This window comes from Moschus berezovskii, chromosome 17, assembly GCF_049115385.1.
Source record: "Moschus berezovskii isolate FMDL1 chromosome 17, NW_MosBer_1.0, whole genome shotgun sequence".
Taxonomy (NCBI): Eukaryota; Metazoa; Chordata; class Mammalia; order Artiodactyla; family Moschidae; genus Moschus; species Moschus berezovskii.
In genome coordinates, this window is record NC_142476.1 from 39,793,393 (window position 1) to 39,817,200 (window position 23,808).

Consider the following 23,808-nt stretch of genomic DNA (forward strand, 5'->3'; position numbering starts at 1 on the left):
ATAGTGACTGTTGTTTTTCCCAGAACCACAAAGTTTGGAGAAAATTTGTTACACAGCAGTAGATAACTAATACACCAAGGGAATAATGATTTACAGGAACACAGCACTTCCTTTCCAAAATGTACTTAAAAGTTTGATAAAAACTGATAAAAGACATCTAATTGGTGTGTGTGTGTGTGTGTGTGCGCGCTCAGTCAGTCGTGTCTGACTCTTCACAGCCCCATGGACTGTAGCTTGCCAGGCTCCACTGTCCTTGGAATTTTCCAGGCAAGAATACTGGAGCAGGTTGCCATCCTACTCCAACTTGTAGCTAACAGAAATTTTTTTATTATTATTTAATACCAAAAACATTTTGTATTGAAGTGTAGCCTGTTAACAATGTTGTGAGTGTTTCAGGTGAACAGTGAAGGGACTCAGCCATACATACACATGTATCCACTCTCCCCCAACCACCCCTCCCACCCAGGCTGGCACATAACATTAGGCAGAGTTCCGTGCACTATACAATAGGTTTTTGCTGGTTATCCATCTTAAATAGAGCAGTGTATACATGACCTTCCCAAAGTCCTCAACTATCACCTTCCCCAGGCAACCATGAGTTTGTTTTCTGTGAGTCTCTTTCTGTTTTGTAGGTAAGTTCATTTGTATCATTTAATAGAAATTAAAAAAAATAATAGCTCATCTTAAATAGTTCTTACTAGGTGCCAGGCACTTTTCCAAGTTCTTTAAATAAATAAAATTCATTCAGTCCTCACAGCATAACCACAAGCAAGTATTCTTAGTATCACATTTTATAGATGAAGAAACTGAGGCATGGAAAAGTTAAGTTGTACGGTATATATCACAGCAAATGTGAGTGCGTTGCCATTCAGATCATCATTATTGTGAAAATGTCAAAACAGACATTGTGAAAGGATTCGATAACAAGCATAGGTACACTTGCCATCTGGATTGTACTATTTACCTTTTTTCTATACTCTCTCTATGACATATCCATCTCTTAACGCCTGTACCAATCCATCAATACATCTGATTTTTTAAAATTAATTCATTTATTTGGCTGTGCTGGGTCTTAGTTGTGGCCTGTGGGGGTCTAATTCCCCTGACCAGTGCTCAAACTTGGGCCCCCTGCACTGGGAGTGCAGAGTCTTAGCCACAAGACCACCCAGGAAGTCCCAATATTTTATGCACTCAAATGTGAGTGTATTATTGAGAAGACTGTAAAAGTTGCATGAATTTGTTTATAAACCACAGTATTGCACAGCAAGTCTGTGCCTGCCAGGATGTGGCTCCAGCTCTGCCCCTTGTCCTGGGGGCACCCATCCTTCTCTGGGCCCCACCTTGTTCCTGGCAGCGCAGAGTCTGAGACATGGCATCACACAGAGCCTGGGGTTTCCGGCCACAAGCGAGCTGGTATCCCTGTGGGAAAATGTTGCCCAAGACAGAGGCCACCAACCCTCACAGCACAAGGCTGGGGACACAAACACCCCAGGCTTGAAACACAGGGACATTCGAGGGAGCCCGGGGCAGGTCGCAAAGCTCCAGGCTAACATCTCAGCACCCGACCCAAGAAAACCCGCACACCATGCTGCATGCCCTGTGTTTAATGTTAAAGAGGCATCCTCCTCCCTCTGGAAAGACTGGCCAGCATCTATCAGTCACCTCTGTCACGCCAGGCACTGTGATGGGCACTGGCCTTTCATCGAGAGAACAAGAGTGACCTGGCTGCCGCCCTCATGGAGCTGACAACACAGAGGGAACAGGTACCAAAGGTTTTAATCTTCCTCAAGTTTTCAAATTTATTATTTTTAAAATGTTTTATTGGAGTATAGTTAGTTTACAATGTTGTATTCATTTCAGGTGTACAGCAAAGTGAATCAGCTGTACATACACATATATGCACTCTTTTTTAGAATCTTTGCCCTGTAGGTCATTACAGAGTGCTGGGTAGAGTTCCCTGTGCTCTATAGTAGGTCCTTACTAGTTACCTATTTTATAGTTATGTTTTCTATATAGTCATGTATCTAAGTCACTCCTAATCTCCCAATTTATCCAAATGACATTTGGGATCAATGTCGCCAAGGCACAACCCGGCAGGTCTGAACTCCACCTTTCAAAAAGGAGAAAATATTTTTCATTCTTTTCTTGATTTCTGCCCCCAACTCTTGCCCTAACCACTTGCAAATGATGGCCGGGAACGCAGTTAGCAATGATGGGTCCCAAGGTTATGCAGGCACAGAGGAGATCATTTTCCCTGCCCCAGCTGGGCATATGCAGCCGCTGGAGCACATCCTCTGAATTGTGGCTTCTGGTTGTAGGTCTGATTCTGAGGGAAATGAGACTCTCCTTAGAGGATTTGTGGCAACTAAGACCCTGCCCATGAGCCTGCCTGCCTGCCTTCAAATGTCTGCGCAGCCTCTTACCAACTGTGAGACCTTGGACATGTATGTTACCTCTCTGGGCCTCAGTCTGCTCATCTGTAAAATGGGGTGGCAATAACCCTTCCTGGGTTGTCATGAGGATGAAATGCTAAGGGACCCATAGGCCCTGGGACATGGTCTCCCCTGGGGGCTGTTAGGGTTTATCAGTTACAGATCTTGTAATTTTTCTTCTTATCCTGTACTGTTGTCCAAGTGAGCCCTTGTAACCAGCTGGAGATTCCTGCCTCAGGGGCTGTGGGGGTCATCTCCAGGCTGAAGCCAAAGAGCTGGAGCAAGGTGAAAACAAGATGCTGTTCTCTGTGCTCCTCAGGAAGGGCTGTGACGAGAGGAGATGGGATGCGGGTCGACTGGGAAGAGCAGGGCCTGGGAGGTGGCCCTGGGGTGGCCCTGCCAATACTCCTCACCCAGGCCTCCTGCCCCGTCTTCAGCACATCTGTGCGTCTGGCTCCTCTCCAGCTGCTCCCTGAGACTCTGTGCCCCTCAGCCAAAGTGGCCTTGTCAGGGAGCCGCTGCAGGCACAGAAACAGTGCTCTTCAGGAATCTTCCAGAATCAATTCAAGACAGGAAGACCCCTCACCAGCCGAAGCAGCAGAGGGTCCTGGGACCAGCTCTTTGTCTCTTGTCTGGGCCAGCCCCGGGACGTGGGAGCTGGCTAGTGGGGCCCCTGCCTTTCTCATGGACAGTGGGGCATGTGGTCTGACGAGCTCACATCACAGGGGAGGGGATTGGGGCCCACAGAGGAGACGTGGCTTGGCCAAGTTCACACAGCTTGCAGGAGTCAAAGCCAGGTATTAAAAAAAGAAAAAAAAAAAACAGGATTGGATCTACAACTTTAGACCTTACTCTTCTTAGTCCTGGCAGAGAAAACAGCTCTACAATCATCGCTTAAGGAAGAAATCCCTAAAGCAGTGGTGGTCACACTGTGCTCCACAGAACCCCAGAGGGCTCTGAGGAAACCCGCAAGCACAGCTAGGAAGAGGTGATCCACAACTCACCCGACCAGGAGGTACTTTTATACACTCCATGGAGGCTCAGTCACAGCTGAAAGGAGATTGGATTCAGCACCAGGGATCTGCCTTCACCACTTACCTCCTGCATGGCCTTGACGTCGAAGAGAACCCAAGCTCAGTTGCCTCATCTGGAAGGCGCTTAGGAACAGTCATATCTTTCTCTCCCTGGGTTGCAGGGGGATGAGCTCACCTAAAGGAGAATTATGAGCAGCAAAGTCTTTAAATCCCAGCATAAAATAATCACAGCTAAGTTCACCATGTACCCACCCATGCACTAGAGTTCAGAGTGGGGAGTGGTTCTAGCTAAGAAGGGGGCAGATGGAGGCAGAGAAATAGTTTGGAATTCTATTTGGAATGAAAGTAGATCACGCTGTGATGAGGGCTTCCCAGGTGGCTCAGTGGTACAGAATCCACCCGCCAATGCAGGATACGTGGGTTTGATCCCTGGGTCAGGAATATCCCCTAGAGGAGGAAATGGCAACCCACTCCAGTATTCTTGCCTGGGAAATCCCACAGACAGAGAAGCTACAGTCCATGAGGTCACCAAGAGTCAGACATGACTGAGCACGCACACGTACACGCATACTATGACACTCACACGTTCATTCATCAAATGCTTATCAGATGTCCTTCTCTGGGTGGGGTCTCAAGCTTGTCATGGGCAAAAAGGAAACCAATGGAATGCAGTCCCTCCCTGTTCAAGGAGTTTATGTGCTACCAGAAAAAGACTTGTGGGCAAATCAATTCCCTGGAGAGTAATGGGCACTCTCCTAGGGTCCCAAGGCTCAGAAAAGGACAAAAAAAGAAGGATGCCTTGGCCTTCTGGGGCTCTCCAGTGTGCCTCATATGCACGCCTGGGGTGACAGAACAGCTGTTTCCTTTAACCAGAATTTGAGAAACATACAGGCAAGAGGAGAGGGGTGTCAGGGCAGAGTAGAAAGGGCCATGCACTGGTGGTCAGAGCAGGCGAGTTCAAGTCCAGTGCCGCCTCTGATCTTCTGGGTGACGCTGAGCACAGGAGCTGCAGCCTTTGCTGGCCTCAGCTTCTCACCCAGAAGTGAGAGCATCTGGACAATGCAGCCCTTCCAGCCCCAACTATGGGGATTCAAGAAAAGATGGTGATGTTACAATTAGGACACTCGGCCAAACAGGCCCTGAACTTGATGGCTCAGCTGGACTGCATTCCTTAGGGAGACAGTGGGGGTGGGGGTGAGGGGCAGCCCCTCCCTCAGCTCTTTGCCTTTGTCCTAGAGGTATCCTCCGCCCTGCACAAGCTCATCCCCAACATCTCCTTGTAGCTCCTCATGAGAAGCAGTGGCCCCATAATTAATGTTTATGACACACAGCACATGGGGCTGCCAGGTTCCTTAGTACATTCAGGAGTGGGCAGAAATGACCCGTGTGTGATTGCCACCTTGGGCTCAGCTGAGGGTGAACAGTTGGGCTGCAGATTGTGGACCCCGTTATGCATGTCAGCCACAAGGGACGGTCATTATCAGGATGGTACCCCTCCCTGCCACCTGATAAATGTGCTTGTCACACACAACTCATTTGCTGTTCTAATATTATCCTAGTTTGGGAAATACAATGGACGCGGAAGACAGAACATGGAAAAACAAAGAAGATAAACGCATTATATGCCCAAAACTTACGGATTAGGAAAGAGATGTAAACATTTTTCTAATGACACAAATTCTATTAACTCTGAATCAGCATTTTTTTTTCCTACCTAAAATATTAGATGAGTTATGTAAGTGGTAAGTTATTCTTATTATTCCATTTCAGCACTTTCTACAATTATTCATAAGACTTGAATAGATCTTTGTGAGCTAGCTTAGAAAACCACCTTGGTTTTAATAACACGGTCGCTGTAAGAAAATAAATTTTTATTCTCAGTCACCCACCTATCAAGGAATCTTTGGAATAGAATTAGCTCCCATAAAATTTTCTTGAATATTACAATCAAGAGAATTCAGTGTACAATTGTGACTGGTAGTATCATTGGGCGAATAGGACAGAATAACTTTTCCTCCCCCAGGTGGCCATTCTGTTAAAGAAGGTCCACACCTGGGAGAGGAGAAATAATTCTCAAGTCAACGCAGAGACAAAGTCTAATTAAAAACCTTCCAGGGAAGACGCTGTTAGTTTCATAGGAACACGAGACTATCAAATAATTAAACTGGGGTCCTTCTACAGGGGGTACGGCAATTTTAAAGATTTACAGATGCATAAAAGAGAACTTGGATCTGGTTCACACTGCAGAATGGTAAAACAGTGCCTGAGATAGTCATCCACACAACCTTCAGGTGGCCAGCAGGTGTACCCAGGCTGCTCACCTCTGCCCAGGAGCAAGCAGCCTTCTCTGTCGACCCCAGGGTGCCAAGCTATGATGGAAAGTAGAGCTAAAATAAGCATAGGAAACACCTGGCTGATTGTTAGACCTACAGATGCCTAACTCGAGACACAATGAACTAACCAAGTGGTTCTTAGTCCTGGAGGCTAGGTGCAATAGAAACACCTGGAGAGGTTTTTTTTAAAACTCTAATGTTAGGGTCCCAAACTCAGATTCTCAATTGGTCTGATGTGGGGCCCATAGTTACTCTTTAAAAGATGATCAAAACATACAATCAGAGTTGGACACCACTGATTTTTCAATCCAAACTCCCTCTCAAGTAAGAGTGTCCTAAAACGCCTTAACAGGTTTATGTAGCCAAGTTCCCAGACATCCTGCCTCTTTCTTGCCACTGAGACCAGATTAAGTCCTCTGCAAATGTTGGCTGCTATTGTTATCGTCATTATTTGGACATAGCTGCAAGTTCAACCCACCTGGCCCCATATCCCAGGTGCCATGACCCTGTGGTTTTGATGGAACATGCGAGCTCGGCTAAGCCAATCAGAGTATTGTTCCATTCTCCTGCCTGCGCCCCCCATCCCCACCACTCCCAGTGACTGGTCCAGCAATGAGCATCTGGCCCAATCAGAGCCAAAAAGATTTATATTGACACTGTTGGCCAAGAGAATCTCTCTTTCTCCCCCTTGTACCTGGGAAGGTGTCAGCCCTAGAGCAACCAGGGACACCATGATGAAAGAGAGATAAAGGCAACACAGAAAGTAGGAAAGCTAAGAGATGGAGACCTTATCTAGATGATGTCATTTATGCCCTGGATCCAGCCATACCTGAAGCTGGTTATAGTCACAGACTTTACATTTCATTTTCTGTTTAAGTCAATTTGTGATTGGTTTTCTAAGACTTGAAATGACATAGATGTCTTATTACATTACCTAACATCCCAGCTCACTCACTGGACTATACCTAGACTGGTATCAGCCTGGAAGGGGGCTTCTGCCCCTGAGCTCTTACTGGTGAATAAAGCATTTCTACATGATTACAAGTGTCTCAGATGCTAACTACCTGCCAAGCTACACTTTTTCTCCATTGCTGTGCTCAGCTCACATGTCAGGACACCTCTAGGTCATCTTGAATTATGATGATCAATTGTTCCAATCTTCCCAGCACTAAGGGAGGGTCCCAGGATACAGCACTTGAAGTGCTAAAACTGGGAAAGTCCCAGACAAATCAAAGAGGGTTGGGCACCTAATTTGTATTGGACAGAAACTGCTGGGGCCACTGGATGTTGGGCTTTAACAGCTGCCAACACAGCTGGGGCTGCCCCCACAGGGCTGACCCATACCAGAGGGAAGAGAAACTCTACCAGACCTTTCATCCTGCCAGCCTGCACCCCCAACACCCACCAAAGCCTGACACGGCCACCTCTAAGACAGCAAGCCCAATACAAATAGCACACAAATGCATCCTTCCCACTGAGGGGAAACTCACTTCCTCACAAGGCTATCTATTTTTGGTTGGAAAATGTAAGGTGTTGAAAATAACAAGATCATGTATATAGATATTTTAGCACATCTGTAACTCTATATCTGTTTTATAGATAAGTTCATTTGTATCCTTTTAAAATATCTCACATATAAGAGATATCACATAGACTTAAAGATATAGAAAGCAACTTGTTACTGAGGAGTAAGGAGGGGGAGAGAGAAATTGGAAGATTGGGATTGACAAACACACAATACTATATCTAAAGTAGACCTATTATATAGCACAGGGAACTCTATTCAATAATCCGTAATGGCCTGCATGGGACAAAAATCTAAAAATGAATGGATATATGTATATGTATGACTGATTCACTTTGCTGTATACTAACACCAAAGTGTTTGAAAATTGTTTGAAACAAACACAGCATTGTAAATCAACTATACTCCAATAATAAAAAAATTTTTGAAGATTTTAGTACAGTATCTGGTATGCTGTGAACCTTAAATAATGACAGTAGCTGATACTCCTGCTCAAAACAAAAATTGATTATCTGTTTTCCCAATTAGCAATAATTTTACAGTGCTTCCTTCCCAGGTCTTATTCTAAATACTTGCATGATATTGACTTATTTAATCCTGATAGTAACTTCAGGAGGTAGGTATTGCCATTGTCCTAATTTTACGGGAGTGGAAACCCCAAGACTTACATCATGAAGACTGAATCTGTCAGCCATTATTCTGGAGTCAGCTTCCCCTTCAGGCCTGACCATTGTGTACTCATTCAGCAAACTTTTAATTGAGCACCTGCTCCATGCTAGGCACTGTGTTAAGACACTGGGGATATTTCACTGAATCAAAAAGTCCCTGGAGCTTACAGTCTAATGGAAAAGACAACAATAAAGTAGGAAATCAATTGCAGAAGTTGCTGTCCGCAGGTTCCACGGATAGAATTTTGCTTCATCAGAGAAGCCTCAGCTCTGCTTATACTCTCTTCAACTGATTGAATCAGACCCACCCAGACTATTTAGGATAATCTCTTTTACTTAAATGGCCTCGCTGTGTAAAGAATCTGCTTGTAATGCAAGAGACATAGGTTCAATCCCTGGGTCAGGAAGATCCCCTGGAGAAGGAAATGGCAACCCACTCCAGTATTCCTGCCTGGGAAATCCCATGGACAGAAGAGCCGGAGGTCACAAAGAGTTGGACATGACTGAGAGACTAACACACTTTAATTTAAAGTCAATCATGATGAACTTTGATAACATCTATAAATATGCCTGCAACAGCACCTATATTAGCATTTGATTGAATAACCGGGGGTAGAACCTGGCCAGGTTAACACACAGAAGTGACTTCACTAAGCCTCTGAGAAGATATAGCATGTTTAGGGTTGCCAGATAAAATAGAGGAAAACTTAGCACCCAGTTAAATTTTAATTTCAGAGAAAAAATGAATATTTTTTTTAGTGTATGTATGAAAGAGACAGGGAGGAAGGAAAAGAGGGAGGGAGGAAGGAAAGGGGGAAGAAACAGCCTTTAAGCCTACCTGCACATAAAGACTTGGAACTCTGAAGCAACCCTGGGAAGGAGTGTGGCATATGAGGACCGGTGCGTGCGTGCTAAGTCACTTCAGTCATGTTCAATTCTTTGTGGCCCTATGAACTGTAACCTGCCAGGCTCTTCTGTCCATGGGATTCTCCAGGAAAGCATACTGGATTGGGTTGCTATTTCCTCCTCCAGGGAATCTTCCCAACCCAGGGATCGATCCCAGGTCTCTTATTCTCCTGCACTGGCAGGTGGGTTCTTTAACCACTAGCACCACCTCAGAAGCCCCAAGGACTGGTGGCCCCTCTCATTCATCAGACAGCCATGAGTTTGGAGAATGTTTATTGAGCACCTGTTATATGCTAAGTTCCAAAAGCTGCAGCTAACACTCACATAGTGTTTCCATGTGCCAGGCACTCTTCTCGCTGCCTTTTAAATTATTAATTCATTTAATACACACGACAAAAAGGGGGTAGGTGTAATTCCCATTTTATAATGAGGCAATCAAGGCAAAAAAACCTAAAAAAGTATCCACAGTCCCAGAGCAGGTAACTGGTAGACCTGGGCTTTGAACCCAGATAGTTTGGCACTAAGCCCCATATCCTTGATGGCCTATGTACCAGTCAGGATTCAGAGAAGCTGAACCAGTAAGAGATTTTATATTCAATATATAACATATATGTTACATAATGTGTGTATATATATATGAATGTACATACAGACCAGGGTGGAAGGAGGGGAGGGTTTCAATTTTGCCAGCCGCTCATCTCCTGCCATGCCCAGTTCGTTATAGGCCATGGACTGGGAACATGGTCCAGGGGTTGGGGACCCCTGCTTTAAATATACATATACATGTATTTGGCAGGGAAGGCACATGCTGTCACCTCCACCATCCCCCCACTGTCAGTCATACAGGGTCAGCCCTCTCTTGTGTCCAGGAAATGGCCCAAGGGCAGTGGATACTAGGAAGAGGGGTCACTCAGACCATCCCAGAAGTTCTGCTCCACTTTCCTGCTAATCTGCCCTCTAGGTCCTGAGCTTGGTACTTGAGGAATTGATAGTAATCAAAACTAACTCCCTCCTTGATCTTCTAATGTCTTACAGTGTGAGGGAAGAAACCATCAATAAGTAAACAAATTGTTATTGTTGTTGTTTAGTTGCTAAGTCATGTCCAACTCTTTGCAATCTTATGGACTGTAGCCCACCAGGCTCCTCTGTCCATGGGATTCACCAGGCAAAAATACTGGAGTGGATCGCCATTTCTTCTTCAGGGATCACCCATGGATCAAACCTGCATCTCCTGCATTGGCAGGAGGATTCTTTACCGTTGAGCCACCAGGAAAGCCAAAGCAAATATATAAATCATTACAAATCAGGGTATGTTTGAAGAAAGCAGCAACGGTACCTAGGGTGACTGAATTCCAGTAAGGATATCAGAGAAGGCCTTTCTGAGGAGGTGACATCTGAGTTGAGACCTGAAAGATAGGGAAAAAACTCCACTGAAAAAGCAGGGCTGAGCAGCACATGCAAAGGCCCAGAGGTGGGACAGGCTGGCAGGAGTCAAAGGAGGAACGTCAGTGGGGTTGGAGTGTCTTCAACAACCAGAGAGCATCCTTAGAGGAAGTGCCCTTGGGCAGGCACTTGTAGGCCTGGTGAGCAGTTAGAGCTTTGTTAAATGAGAAAAGAGAAAGTGGGGGAGCAGGTAAAGGGACAGGAAAGGAAGACTCATAGTGACTTCCCTGGTGGTCCAGTGGTTAAGAATCCACCTGTCAACGCAGGGGACACAGGTTCAACCCCTGGTCTGAGAAGAGTCCATATGCCACAAAGCAACTAAGCCCACATGCCACAGCTACTGAAGCATGAGCACCTGGAGCCTGTGCTCTGCAACAGGAGAAGCCACCACAGTGAGAAGCCTGAGAACCACAAGTAGAGAATAGCTCCCGCTTGCCGCAACTACAGAAAAGCCCATTTGCAGCAATGAAGACCGAGCATGGCAAAAAAAACAAAGCGACCTCTCCACCCCAAACACGCACACACGCACACACATGCACACTGACATTTACTTGGCTGAAGGGCTCCATCCCACATTGGAAGGAGACAGAGTAAGACTTTCTCTGCAGACGATAGGAAAGGGAAACTGAAAAAAGGATCTAGAAGAATGAGAAAGACCTTGTACCTGAAACTCAGTAGTAGCCCTCTGCGCAAAGTACATATGCTTTGCATTTAAGGTGCAAAGGTCTCTTGCCAGGACCAATGCTCACCTACTGGAAGTCCTGTTGGTGTGACATCAAAACATTACCAGGATCTGTCTCCCTCCACTGTCCCTTCCTGGCCAAGCCCCATCATCTGTCACTGAACTATCGTCATAGCCTCCTAAACGGTATCTCCCTGCTTCTGTCCTTGTTGTCATCTATAGTCTCCACGCAGAATAATACAGATGTTTGTGACCCCATGGACTGCAGCACAACAGGCTCTTCTGTCCTTCACTGAATCCTGGAGTTTGCTCAAACTCATGTCCATCGAGTCGGTGACCATCTCATCCTCTGTCGTCCCCTTCTCCTCCTGCCCTACATCTTTCCCAGAATCAGGGTCTTTTCCAGTGAGTCAGCTCTTCGCATCCGGTGGCCAAAGTATTGGAGCTTCAGCATCAGTCTTTCCAATGAATATTCAGGGTTGATTTCCTTTAGGATGGACTAGTTTGATCCCCTTTCAGTACTGAATATAATCCCTTTCTTTCAATTTATAGATGAGGCCCCTAGAGGCCATCAGTCATGTTCTGGACCCTTTAATTTACCAGTTGTGAGGTTTTCATCAGTCACCTCCCTGGGCATCAGTTTCCCTACGTGTAAAATAGGAAGGAGGGATCTGATCATCTCTGAAGACTACAGGACAGTCAGCACTTCAACAGGCACCATCAGGAGGGGAAGGGGGATACTTTCTCCCAAGATTCAGAGAATCTCTCATGCACATTGCCAGGAAAGATCAGATGACATTTTGAAAGGGGAAATGCTGTTGGCAAGTGAGCAACATCTTTTCACATCTTCTTAATGGGATTGCTGTGGTGGGGTGCCCTCTCTCTCCTTTCTGCTTCTCAGAACCTCACACCTGAAACCCCAGAGTACCTATGTCAGGGGAGGGAGTGGGAGGGAAACACAGTAGTGCCTTTTCCCTTATTTTGAAGCATTTACAAACTGAATGTCTATAAGGCCTGGAATCACTCCAGAGTATATGCCTGACAGAAGTGAGAGCTTCTACACACCAAAAATAGGCACAAAATGGATCATAGCTGTTTTGTTCTTAATTGCCCCAAGTTAGAAGAAAACCTAAAGTCTATCAACAGAAGAATGAAAATATCAATTATAGTATATTCAGACCATGGAATACTATATAGCAATGAAAAAGAAATAAAGTACAGCCCTACAAAAGCCTTACCTGGATCTCCCAGACACAATATTGAATGAAAGAAGTCAGGCAAAAAAGAATACATACTGTATAATTCTGTTTATTTGAAGTTCAAAAACAGGCAATATTTATTTACAGTGATGAAGGTTAGAATTAAAGTTACTTGGGGCTGTTTGGACTGGGACAGGGTAAAAAGGTAGCCTTCTTGGGTTCTGGAAATGCTCTTGATTTTGATCTGGGTAGTTGGTCTACGGACATGAACTTAAGTAAAATCTCTGAGTTTTACTTAAAAACTTAAGACTTTTACACCCCCACTGAATATAAATTATGCTTCGGTAATAAAAGAAGAAATAAATATAAGTAACCCATCTCAGGGATCAAACCCAGGTCTCCTGCATTGCAGGCGGATTCTTTACCAGCTGAGCCACAAGCAAAGCCCAAAAACCCTGGAGTGGGTAGCCCACCCCTTCTCCAGCAGATCTTCCTGACCCAGGAATTAAACCAGAGTCTCCTGCATTGCAGGCAGATTCTTTACCAACTGAGCTATCAGGGAAGCCCAGGAAGAAATAAATATAAGTAAAAGACCTGGAACAAAGGAGGGTTACAGCACAAGGAGATTTTCGGCCACCCATCTGTAGGGGATTTCCACAGATTGGGTGGCAATTTCCACCACCCATGTCAGCTCATAGGGTCACTGACTCAGAACTCAGCATATCTGGTCATTGCTTCCCCCTTCTGAGAAGCCTGGTCCCCAGAAGCCAAGAGGGCACAGGGCACAGCTGCTTCTGGGTCTAGACTGCATCACTCATCCACTACACTCCTACTCTTTCCCGTCCCCCACCCTCCTTCCTGAGGGCCAGAGCCGTAGAAAGGGCCCCCTTCTTCCATCTGTTGCTGGTTTCCCTCCTCTCTACCACCCCACACAGTATTCCATAATCCTGGATGAGATGGAGAGAAAATCCCAGCCTGGCACTCTCCTCCTGGACTTTGTGGGTCTCTGGGTGAATTCTCCAGAGCATCTACAGTTGGTTCTCCAGTACCAACCAAGACACTTGAGAGGGACTTCCCTGGTGGTCCAGTAATTAAGAATCCCCCTTGAAATGCAAGGGACACAGGTTCAGTCTCTGGTCAGGGAGCTAAGATCCCACATGCCAGCGGGCAGCTAAGCCCATGTACCCAAACTACTGAAGCCCACATATTCTGGAGTCCACCACTATTACTAGAGTCTGTGCGCCACAATGAAAGATCCTGCATAACATCCCAAAGATCTGAAGTTCCACCACTAAGACCCAACACAGCCAATTAAACGAATAAATAAGACTGGAGAGTTGAATTCAACTACCAGGACTAGGTCTTTGGTACTCAAATCAGAGGTCTGCTGGGACCAGTGACTCCTGCCTCAGGGCAGAGACCCCATCTACTCACCCCCTTCCTGACTCAGAATGGTTTCTTTCACGTTGGGAATTTCTCTCCAATAACAATAAGGGCCTCTTTGTACAGAGCAATTTTTCATTGCTTGCTGCTTCATTTCACAGATGTCATCTTGTCAGGATTGTTGCTGACCCCATTTTACAGATGAGGAAATTGAGGCTCCAAAGGGATAGATGACTGCAGTCAGTAACTGTAGAGCCAGGACTTGATCTCAGGCAGCTCAACTACAGGGCCATGTGCCCAGCACCAAGCTAGACTCCCTCACACAGGCACGAGTCTAAATATAAGTGCTGGGAAATCCATGGACAGAGGAGTCTGGCGGGCTATAGTCCATAGGGTTTCAAAAGAGACATGATTTAGTGACTAAACAACAATATAAGGTGAAAGAAATGGGTACATTTCTAACAGGAAAAGATCATGATCCCAATTAATACAAAATTTGAAACTCTGAATTACATTGAATTGCGTAGAGAAAACCACTTTCTCCCTTTCTGGCCAGAGGACCAGTTAGCCTGATAGTGCTGTCCAAACAGGTCCACATGCCAAGCTAGCAGAATGCAACCTCTGGGAAAATCCAAAGCCATGGGGTAGGTCTGTCTTTTCCCAGGGTTGCACAGACTCATTGTACCCAGCCCACTGGCTGCAGAAAGCCTCAGAGCAGAGCTGAGTGGAGGGCTGGAGGTACAGATGGCTTATCAGGTGCGCCTGTGCATCAGAGATGAGGAAGGAATGAATGCCTTCCTGCCCAAGCGCTTAGAGAAAACAGCTGCCCTCTGAGCCCCAGTGACTAGCAAGCTCTTGGATTGCTCAGGGCCCTTTGACAGGTGACAGCCAAGGGACATGGGGTGACGGTCTGCAGAGAGCTGAGCAGAAACCCAGGGCACCTTCTAGGCTCTGCATTATAATTGGATTTTCAGAAATGGCTTTGTCCAGCTTTTCAAGCTGCTGATTTACAAACTGACCTCAGCCACCATTTACTTTTCCCTGTAACTGGATCTGCCAACTCTCAGACTCGGCCTCTTGTTTCAGCCTTCCATTTTTATCCCTGCTCTTCTCCAGGGAGTTGAGCTGCCCCTGTTGTCTGGACTCTCTTACAGCGGTTAAAGTGGCGCGAGGAGGGTCAATATATTTCTCTATGTCAATAACGGTCTCCTGTCAGTCACAGCCATTCTGCCAATCGTCTAGGGGATAGGCGGGCCTTGGAAAAGTTCGACCAATGGCCTTTCACTTTGGCCCAGGTGAGCTTGTGACTGGCCGTGACCCTGTGCAGAAGGGCAGGGAAGGTGCAGAAGGTGCAAGAAGCAGAAAAGGTGTTGGTGAAATAAAGCCATACCTTTGTGAGAACTGAGTGGCTAAGAGGATAGGCTCTGGGTTCAAGTTCCAGCTCTGCCCCCCACTGCTGCTGCTGCTGCTAAGTCACTTCAGTAGTGTCCGACTCTGTGCGACCCCATAGATGGCAGCCCACCAGGCTCCCCTGTCCCTGGGATTCTCCAGGCAAGAACACGAGTGGGTTGCCATTTCCTTCTCCAGTGCATGAAAGTGAAAAGTGAAAGTGAAGTCGCTCAGTCCTGTCCAACCCTCAACGACCCGATGGACTGCAGCCTTCCAGGCTCCTCCGTCCATGGGATTTTTCAGGCAAGAGTACTGGAGTGGGGTGCCATTGCCTTCTCCACTAGCCGTTGACTTTGGACAAACATTCCATTTCCAATTTGAGGTTGAAATGAGATAATGCATGTAAAGTGTTTAGCACAGCACCTGGCAGATACAAAGATGATGAAGGGTTACGTTTTAACGGATGGTATTCTTCGGTCCCAGTTTTTCTTATTGTTTCACGATCCTCTCCACCCATAAAATTCAGGCAGCTGTTATCATAGGTGTGCAGGAAGCGATGACACAGCAAAAAAAAAAAGAGCTAAAACAGTCCTTGCTTTTGAATTTTGAAAGCCTAGGAAGTCAGGGAAACAGAATGGACAAGTGTATGCAGACAACAGAATAGCTTGAGGGGAGGGGTTGGGGGGACAACCCAAATGCTGGACTAGCAAGGCTTCCTGCCTCTTAAGACAAAAATAAAGCTTTCCAGAGCAGGAGGAAGGCAAATCTGAAAGCAAGCAAGACAAACCGACAATATGGGCCCTGGGCTGTGTCCCATGGTGTCTCTTTCCTTATGGAGCCAGGGAGAGCGGTAGAACCTTAGACAGAAGAGTAGGTTTCATCTGGCAGGTATATCTAAGTTCCATAATGTTTCCCTGCACCAGAAAGGGCAGGAGAAAAATCGTCCCGGGGGACCCAAAAGTGGCAGAAGTATGGAAGAGTGCAGGTTGCCATCTCAAGTGTTTACATGAACCGGCAGTTTTTATAAATGAGTGAATCCAGACTGGATGCATAATAGGAAATCTACAGTGAATCACATGCCCGGTCTAAAGGGGCAGCCATGACACAGTCCCAAGATTGTTGCTATATTGGGACCAGTGCTCAGAGCCCTCAGCTCCAGATAGCTAGATCCTTATGTGAAAACTCCTAAATTTTCAAAGACTGGCAACTAAGTTTTTGTAAAAAAAAAAAAAAATTGAAAACGTGCTATTTCTTTCTTTCTTTTTTTCCCCTTCCACTTGTATTGAGATACAATTGACAGGGACTTCCCTGGTTGTCCAGGGGCTAAGGTTTTGCCTTCTAATGTAAGGAGTGTGGGAGCTAAGATCCCACATGACTTGGGGCCAAAACACCAAAATATAAAGCAGAAGCAATATTGTAACAAATTCAATAAAGGTTTTCAAAATGATCCACATCAAAAAACCAAAAAACTTAAAGAAAAAATTTTAAAAAGATACAATTGACATACAGCAATGGATAAGTTTAAGGTGTACAGCATAATGATTTAACTTACATAATCACAAAATGATGCCCACAGTAAGTTTAGGGAACATCCATCATCTCATATAGACACAAGGAAATAAATTTTTAAAAAAATACTATATAGGCCAAATCAAACCTATCTGTGGACTACATATGGATCAAAAGATGCCACGTAGGGCTGGTCTCCCTGCCAGGTTTTCCCTGGGCCCACCCTGGGGTGGGAGTTGGGATGAGGAATGGCTCAGCGGGGTTTGCAGGGCCCAACAGCCAGCAGCCAGTCTAGGTGGAAGGCATTGGCCCCTGATATTCTCAGAGAGTGGGGCGAGTGGGGCAGCACTTCACAAGGCTCTCAGAACTCAGAAGCAACCCCAGCAAGGAGGGGAGGTGAACATGTCTGCACCTGGCAGAACAGGGGCTTGTAAAATAAATTAGGCTGAGTCATGGAAAAATTGTTACATTTCCTGCCAGCTCCAGTTTGCGGTCTGAGTCTCATCTCCTCCGGTGATTAGGATCGGCCAACCAGAAGTATAGATTGGTATAGAATTTAAAGACTCAAGACACAGTTTTCTATAACAGGTTAACCTGAGGTATCCTCTAATGCACATTAATGAAGTGTCCTTTATGTACATTTGGGAAGGTCCCCTGGAGGAGGAAATGGCAACCCCCTCCAGTACTTTTGCCTGGAGAATCCCATGGACAGAGGAGCCTGGTGGACTACAGTCCATGGGGTTGCAGAAAGTCGGACTCTACTGACCAACTAATACTAATACTATGCTGTTTGTGGGTTTTGGGGGATTTTTTTGAGAATTCTTTTCTTCCTTATGTCTCTATGTATTCATTTATTTTACTTATATATTATTTGGGTTCAGTTCAGTTCAGTTCAGTTCAGTCGCTCAGTCGTGTCCGACTCTCCGCGACCCCATGAATCACAGCACGCCAGGCCTCCCTGTCCATCACCAAATGACCACGGGAAAAACCATTGCCTTGACTAGACGGACCTTGGTTGGCAAAGTAATGTCTCTGATTTTTAATATACTATCAAGGTTGGTCATAACTTTCCTTCCAAGGAGCAAGCGTCTTTTAATTTCATGGCTGCAATCAGCATCTGCAGTGATTTTGGAGCCCAAAAAAACAAAGTCTGACACTATTTCCACTGTTTTTCCATCTATTTCCCATGAAGTGATGGGACCAGATGCCATGATCTTTGTTTTCTGAATGTTGAGCTTCAAGCCAACCTTTTCACTCTCCTCTTTCACTTTCATCAAGAGGCCTTTGAGTTCCTCTTCACTTTCTGCCATAAGGGTGGTATCATCTGCATATCTGAGGTTATTGATATTTCTCCCGGCAATCTTGATTCCAGCTTGTGCTTCTTCCAGCCCAGCGTTCCTCATGTGTTTGGGTTAACATCTTTATTTCAAAATAATTAGATTCACAGGAAATTTTTTGAAATATTTGTATTTAATTAATTATTTATTTATTCGGCTGCTCCGGGTCTCAGTTGTGGCATGTGGGATTTTTAGTTACAACATGTGGGATCTAGTTCCCTGACCAGGGATTGATCCTGGGCCCCCTGCATTGGGAGCATGGAGTCTTAGCCATTGGACCGCCGGGGAAGTCCCAGAAAGGTTTGTGTGTGTGTGTGTGTGTGTGTGTGTTTTAATGTACAGGAAGATCTTGTGTGTTCTTCACCCAGTCTAGTATGTTCTTGTGTGTTTTTCCCCAATGGTAACCTTATGCATAATTATGGTATAATAGCACAGTCAGGAAGCCATACCTCCACTCTCTCAGTACTAGGAGGCTTTTCTGCAGGAAACAAGGGTGCTGTGAGAGCTGAAATAGTGGAAGACAGAGACTTCTAGGTGGGCTGTCTAAAAGAGGATGCAGAAGGACGTCCCTGGTGGTCCAGTGGCTAAGACTCCACAGTCCTAATGCAGGGGCCGGGGTTCGATCCCTGGTCAGAGAACTAGACCTCGCATGCCACAACTAAGAGTTCACATGCCACAGTTAAAGATTCCACGTGCTGCAACCAAGACCCAGCACAGCCAAATAAAGAAATTAATTAAATACATATATATTTTTTTAAAAAGATGGACTTCCTTGGTGGTCCAGTGGTTAAGAATCTGCCCTCCAATGCAGGGACACATGTTCGATCCCTGGTCTGGGGACATCCCATGTGCTGCAGGGCAACTAAGCCTTGCGCCACAATGAAACCCGAGCACCTAGAGCCCATGCTCTTCAGTAAGAGAAAACACCACAATGAGAAGCCCTCGAACCGCAACTAGAGCGTACCCTCCACTCACTGAACTAGAGAAAGCCTGTGAGTAGCAATGAATGCCCAGCACAGTCAAAAATAAATAAATAAAAAAGAGGATACAGAAAGGGCAGGAGTATTATTTCTCTGCTCCACACTCTGCCTCCTCTATGTCTCCTGAAGACCCTTGTTACCCTCCTTCACACAGAAATATACAAGAGGGCGGAGCTGAACCATACAGCCCTTTGAGGAACAGCAGCTCTCACGAAGGACAAGACCTGGGCAGGGGGCAGCAGCGATCTCATCTTCTCTGGCACCTGCTGAGGTGGCCTTGTTTCTGTCTTGCAGAAGACAGTTGTTCCCTCCTAGGCCTCCTGGAAGCCCTCTCTGGGCCCAGCTTCTCTCTCTTCTCTCTGCTTCTTCTGCCCTCTTGGGCACACTGGAGGTATTGGCAGGGTCTGGCAACCCCCTGCAAGGCTGTCTTGGCCCCTCTGCCAATCACTCCATGTGACCACCCCCCTGCTCCCTTGCCATGTAGGGTAGGTGGAGACATTCTCCCAGGCTTGCCCCCAACCCACACTCTCTCACCCAGACAGCACAGGGTCGCTGTTTCAGCCACCGCTCAATTCTCTGGAGACCCTGTCCCTGGAGAGCTCTGTCCCCTTCCCTGAGCCCCCAGCCCACGGACCCTTGACCTTATCTGGGCTGGGGGAAATGGCTCTGGGGTCTCAGTCTCCAAACCTTTTGTTAATAACATAAACATTATACCCAGGGGCCTCCAGGACTTCCATGTTAGAAACTCAAAGTCCACGTTCTTACAACTCAAACTCCCGATTCTCGAAATTCACAAGTGTTTCTGCTGAACTAAGCTTTTCCCAAAGTAAAAGGCATCAAGATCTGGAAAGAGCAAAAGCAAGAAAAACCAATGTCACTAAGTATTAACCCACTGCGGCAGCCTGGGAGAGATGAATGGGCCACCAGGACCCTGGCAGGTGTGGAAGACTTGGCTGTGCTCCTCCTGGGGGCCCCTCTCCTCTAGGGAAACTGAATCTCTGTCCCCAGGTTCATCTTTCATCTTCTAAACCTGAATCAAGAAGTCCCTCAGGGTATCATAAACACCACTTACATGCGAGCCAGGGTAGAGAAGTAGGTGAGAGCATGGGTTCCAGGTATGTTGGGGTCATAGGAAGACCCCACCACTTACCAGCTGAGTGAGCTTGATCAGGTCATTTAACTTCTCTGCATCTCAGTTTCCTCATCTGTAAAATGGGGGAACTATAGTATATTCCTTATGCAGTTATGAGGATGATTAAATGAGGCAGTTCCAAACTGGGAAAGGAATACGTCAAGGCTGTATATTGTCACCCTATTAACTTATATGCAGAGTACATCATGCGAAATGCTGGGCTGGATGAAGCACAAGCTGGACTCAAGATTGCCGGAAGAAATATCAATAACCTCAGATATGCAGATGACACCACCCTTATGGCAGAAAGTGAAGAGGAACTAAAAAGCCTCTTGATGAAAGTGAAAGAGGAGAGTGAAAAAGCTGGCTTAAAACTCAACATTCAAAAAACGAAGATCATGGCATCTGGTCCCATCACTTCATGGCAAATAGATGGGAAAACAATGGAAACAGTGAGAGACTTTATTTTCCTGGGCTCCAAAATCACTGAAGTTGGTGATTGCAGCCATGAAATTAAATGACACCTGCTCCTTGGAACTAAAGCTATGACCAACCTAGAGGGCATATTAAAAAGCAGAGACATTACTTTGCCAAGAAAGGTCCATCTAGTCAAAGCTATGGTTTTACCAGTGGTCATGTATGGATGTGAGAATTGGACCATAAAGAAAGCTGAGTGCCAAAGAATTGATGCTTTTGAACTATGGTGTTGGAGAAGACTCTTGAGAGTCAACCATAAAGGAAATCGGTCCTGAATATTAATTGGAATAACTAATGCTGAAGCTGAAATTCCAATACTTTGGCACCTGATGCCAAAGCTGATTCGTTGGAAAAGACCCTGATGCTGGGAAAGATTGAAGGTGGGAGGAGAAGGGGACAACAGAGGATGAGATGGTTGGATGGCATCACCCCCTTGATGGACATGAGTTTGAGCAAGCTCTGGGAGTTGGTGATGGACAGGAAAGCCTGGCATGTTGCAGTTCATGGGGTTGCAAAGAGTCAGACACGACTGAGCAACTGAACTGAACTGAAATGAGATAGTACTTTTAAGTTGGGTAGAATAGGGCCTGGCATATAGTCAGTGCTCTGTGGCTGCTATTGTTATTTACTTATCCAAGAGATGAATGTTTTTCCTTGAAATCCAAGTCCCACAGGGCCCTTGTGTTTGCTGTTCATGGTTTCAAAGCAGTTAGCTAACAGGAATAGGATTAGGACATCTGTGCTTGGTCTCTGGCCCTCTTCCAGGCTGCTTGCAAAAGCTTCAAAAGGATTCTGTTAGGGTCCTTTTGTTGTAAGAAACGGAAACTCATCAGACTAGTTAAAGCAAAAAGGAAACTTGGTAAAACAGGAATACTGCTCAGCCTTAAGAACTGGAAGGCTGGCAGGAATCCTGGAAGCATCTCTCTCCCACTCTCTCTGCAGAGGGTTTTTCTGCTTTGACAAGTGCCAGCCAAACACAGAGGTCTTCCTGTACCAATGGTGGCTGCTCTAGTGCCTGCTGGGGGCTACCGACCACCACTGACTTCCTCCTGTTGGTAGTCTTCATTTGGTTCAGGTGTCTGCACCAGCCCCAACTGACTCCAGGTACATTCTGAACATCTACTCCAGTCTGGAGGGTCCTCACTGTGATGGATTTAGGAGCGGGTATGTGACTCATCTGGGCTTCCCAGGTGGCACTAGTGGTAAAGAACCTGCCTGCCAAGGCAGGAGACTTAAGAGACAAGGGTTTGATCCCTGGGTTGGGAAGATCCCCTGGAGGAGGGCATGGCAACTCACTCCAGTATACTTGCCTGGAGAATCCCATGAACAGAGGAGCCCGGTGGGCTACAGTCGACCACAAAGAGTGGACACAAAGTGCCACAAAGATTCGGACACAACTGAAGCGACTTAGCACACATGCACGCATGCATGTGACCCAGCTCCAGGAAGGGAGTGATCAAGGAAGTTTGCTGGGAGCTTCTGGGAAAGGTTTCATCATTGATAGAAAAGGGACCCACCGGAAGAGAGAGTGACAGAGCAGGGAGCCTGAGGCGGCATGAGTAAGGAGGCTGAACACATCAGAAGGGCCTGCACGACTATGAAGTCCCTGTGTGTCCTTGTCAAGGAGCCTGGACTTAATGCCAATGGCAGAGGGGAACCATTGCCCCTATCTGTGTTTCACACTGCTGACCCTTCAACAAGGAGAATGGATCCAAGGGGAGAGCTTGGGAACAGGAACCCAGGTAGGAAGTAGCTGGATGAACTGACTGGTTATGATGTCTGGAGAAAGCTTTTCTGCAGGGTGGGGGCACAGAAGAAAATGGGGTGAAAAGGAGAAAGAATTGCCTGTTCTCTGTGCTCAGGGGTCCCAAGAAGCTGCTCTCCAAGCCATATCTTCAACAGCTCCATTCTGGGCCATTTGACCTGTCTACACAGACCCCATTAAATTGGTAACTCAGGGAGATGTGTATTTCTTGAATGAAAAAATTTCAGGAAACGGGATGAAATGGTTTCAAGGATCCAGTTTCACTTTGTACTATATGAGCACAATTCCTCACTACACAGACCTGATTCAACCTTCAGAGAGGTTGGGCTGGTATGTCATAGATGATGCATGCACACAAGACACGTCCTTTCCTGGTGGGCGTGAGCCACTCCAGGTGAAGGCCAGGTTACAAGTACCGGTATGTGATTTACTGCTGACTTTGGTAAGAGTCACAAGGTGAAGACATTGCTCAGATTCTCAGACTTTATAAATGAGTAAAGGTGAGGAGAGGGGGTCCCCTGTTTAGAACCGAGCAAGGGAAGAATGGCAGGTGGGGAAAGACCATGGCAAGAAAGAGAAGACACGGGCAGTCTAAGGAGGGTGTGTTCTTGGTGAACCATACAGGTGGTTCCTGAACCGTCTGTTTTTCTAAGTTTTATTATTAAATATGTTGTTACTGAAAAAATAATTACCTCCCCATCACACACACACACACCCCTCTCCTAAATTTCTAAGGATAATTATGTTTTGCTTTGGGTTGATCCCTCCTGAACACTTTTTATGCTTAATCAAATATATGTGTCTCCATCTCTTTCCTTTTTGAAAAAGATTTATTTATTTACCTATTTTATTTTTTTACTGTGATGGGCCTTTGTTGCTGAACATGGGCTTTCTCTAGTTGCAGCAAGTGGGAGAAAGCAGGGGCTACTCTACATTGCAGTGTGCGGGCTTCTTATTGCGGTGGCTTCTCTTGTTGCAGAGCACAGGCTTTAGGCATGTGAGCTTCAGCACCTGCCACACATAGGCTCAGTAGCTGCACACTTTGGGCTCTAGAGCAAGGGCTCAGTAATTGTGGTGCATGGGCTTAATTGTTCTATGAAGTATGGAATCTTCCTGGACCAGGGATTGAACCGGTGTCCCTTGCATTGCAAGGCAGATTCTTAACCACTGGACTACCAGGGAAGCCCTCTCCATCTCTTTCAAAAGCCATTTGTGTGGCATCAAAATGCTTGGTCTCTTGCTTTTCTCAGTTAATGATACATCTTAGATATTCATCTCCATGAGGTAACTCTAGGTCCTTCTCTCTTCGTGACTGCATAGTATTCCAGTATGAGCCTGGGCTGTAATGAATTTAGCATATCTATTTTTGATGGCATTTAGGTTGGTAACAATTTTTCATCATTATAAATAATCATGAATGAAAATCTTTGAACACATCTTCTTAAGCACACATGTGAGTTTTTCTATAAGATGATCGCTTCCTGTAGGTGGATTTTTCAGCTTACTTTATAACAGACTGAGATCTAGTCACCAGTTAGAGATAGTCTAATACTTTAAATTAGTTACTTATTCATTCAAGCAGAGCAAGTCAAAATGAATGCCAGAAATGCTCAG

At 45.9% G+C, this 23,808-nt stretch overlaps 1 long non-coding RNA gene across 2 annotated transcripts in view; it reads right to left on the reverse strand.

Moving 5' to 3' along the window:
* The window catches only part of LOC129551372 (uncharacterized), a 76,477-nt gene that overhangs the window by 47,570 nt on the left and 5,099 nt on the right, over positions 1-23,808 (reverse strand). For both annotated transcript variants that reach the window (XR_008685062.2, XR_016039606.1), the window contains exon 3: positions 3,531-3,641. This is a non-coding gene — a long non-coding RNA (uncharacterized LOC129551372). The remainder of the gene's footprint in view (positions 1-3,530; positions 3,642-23,808) is intronic.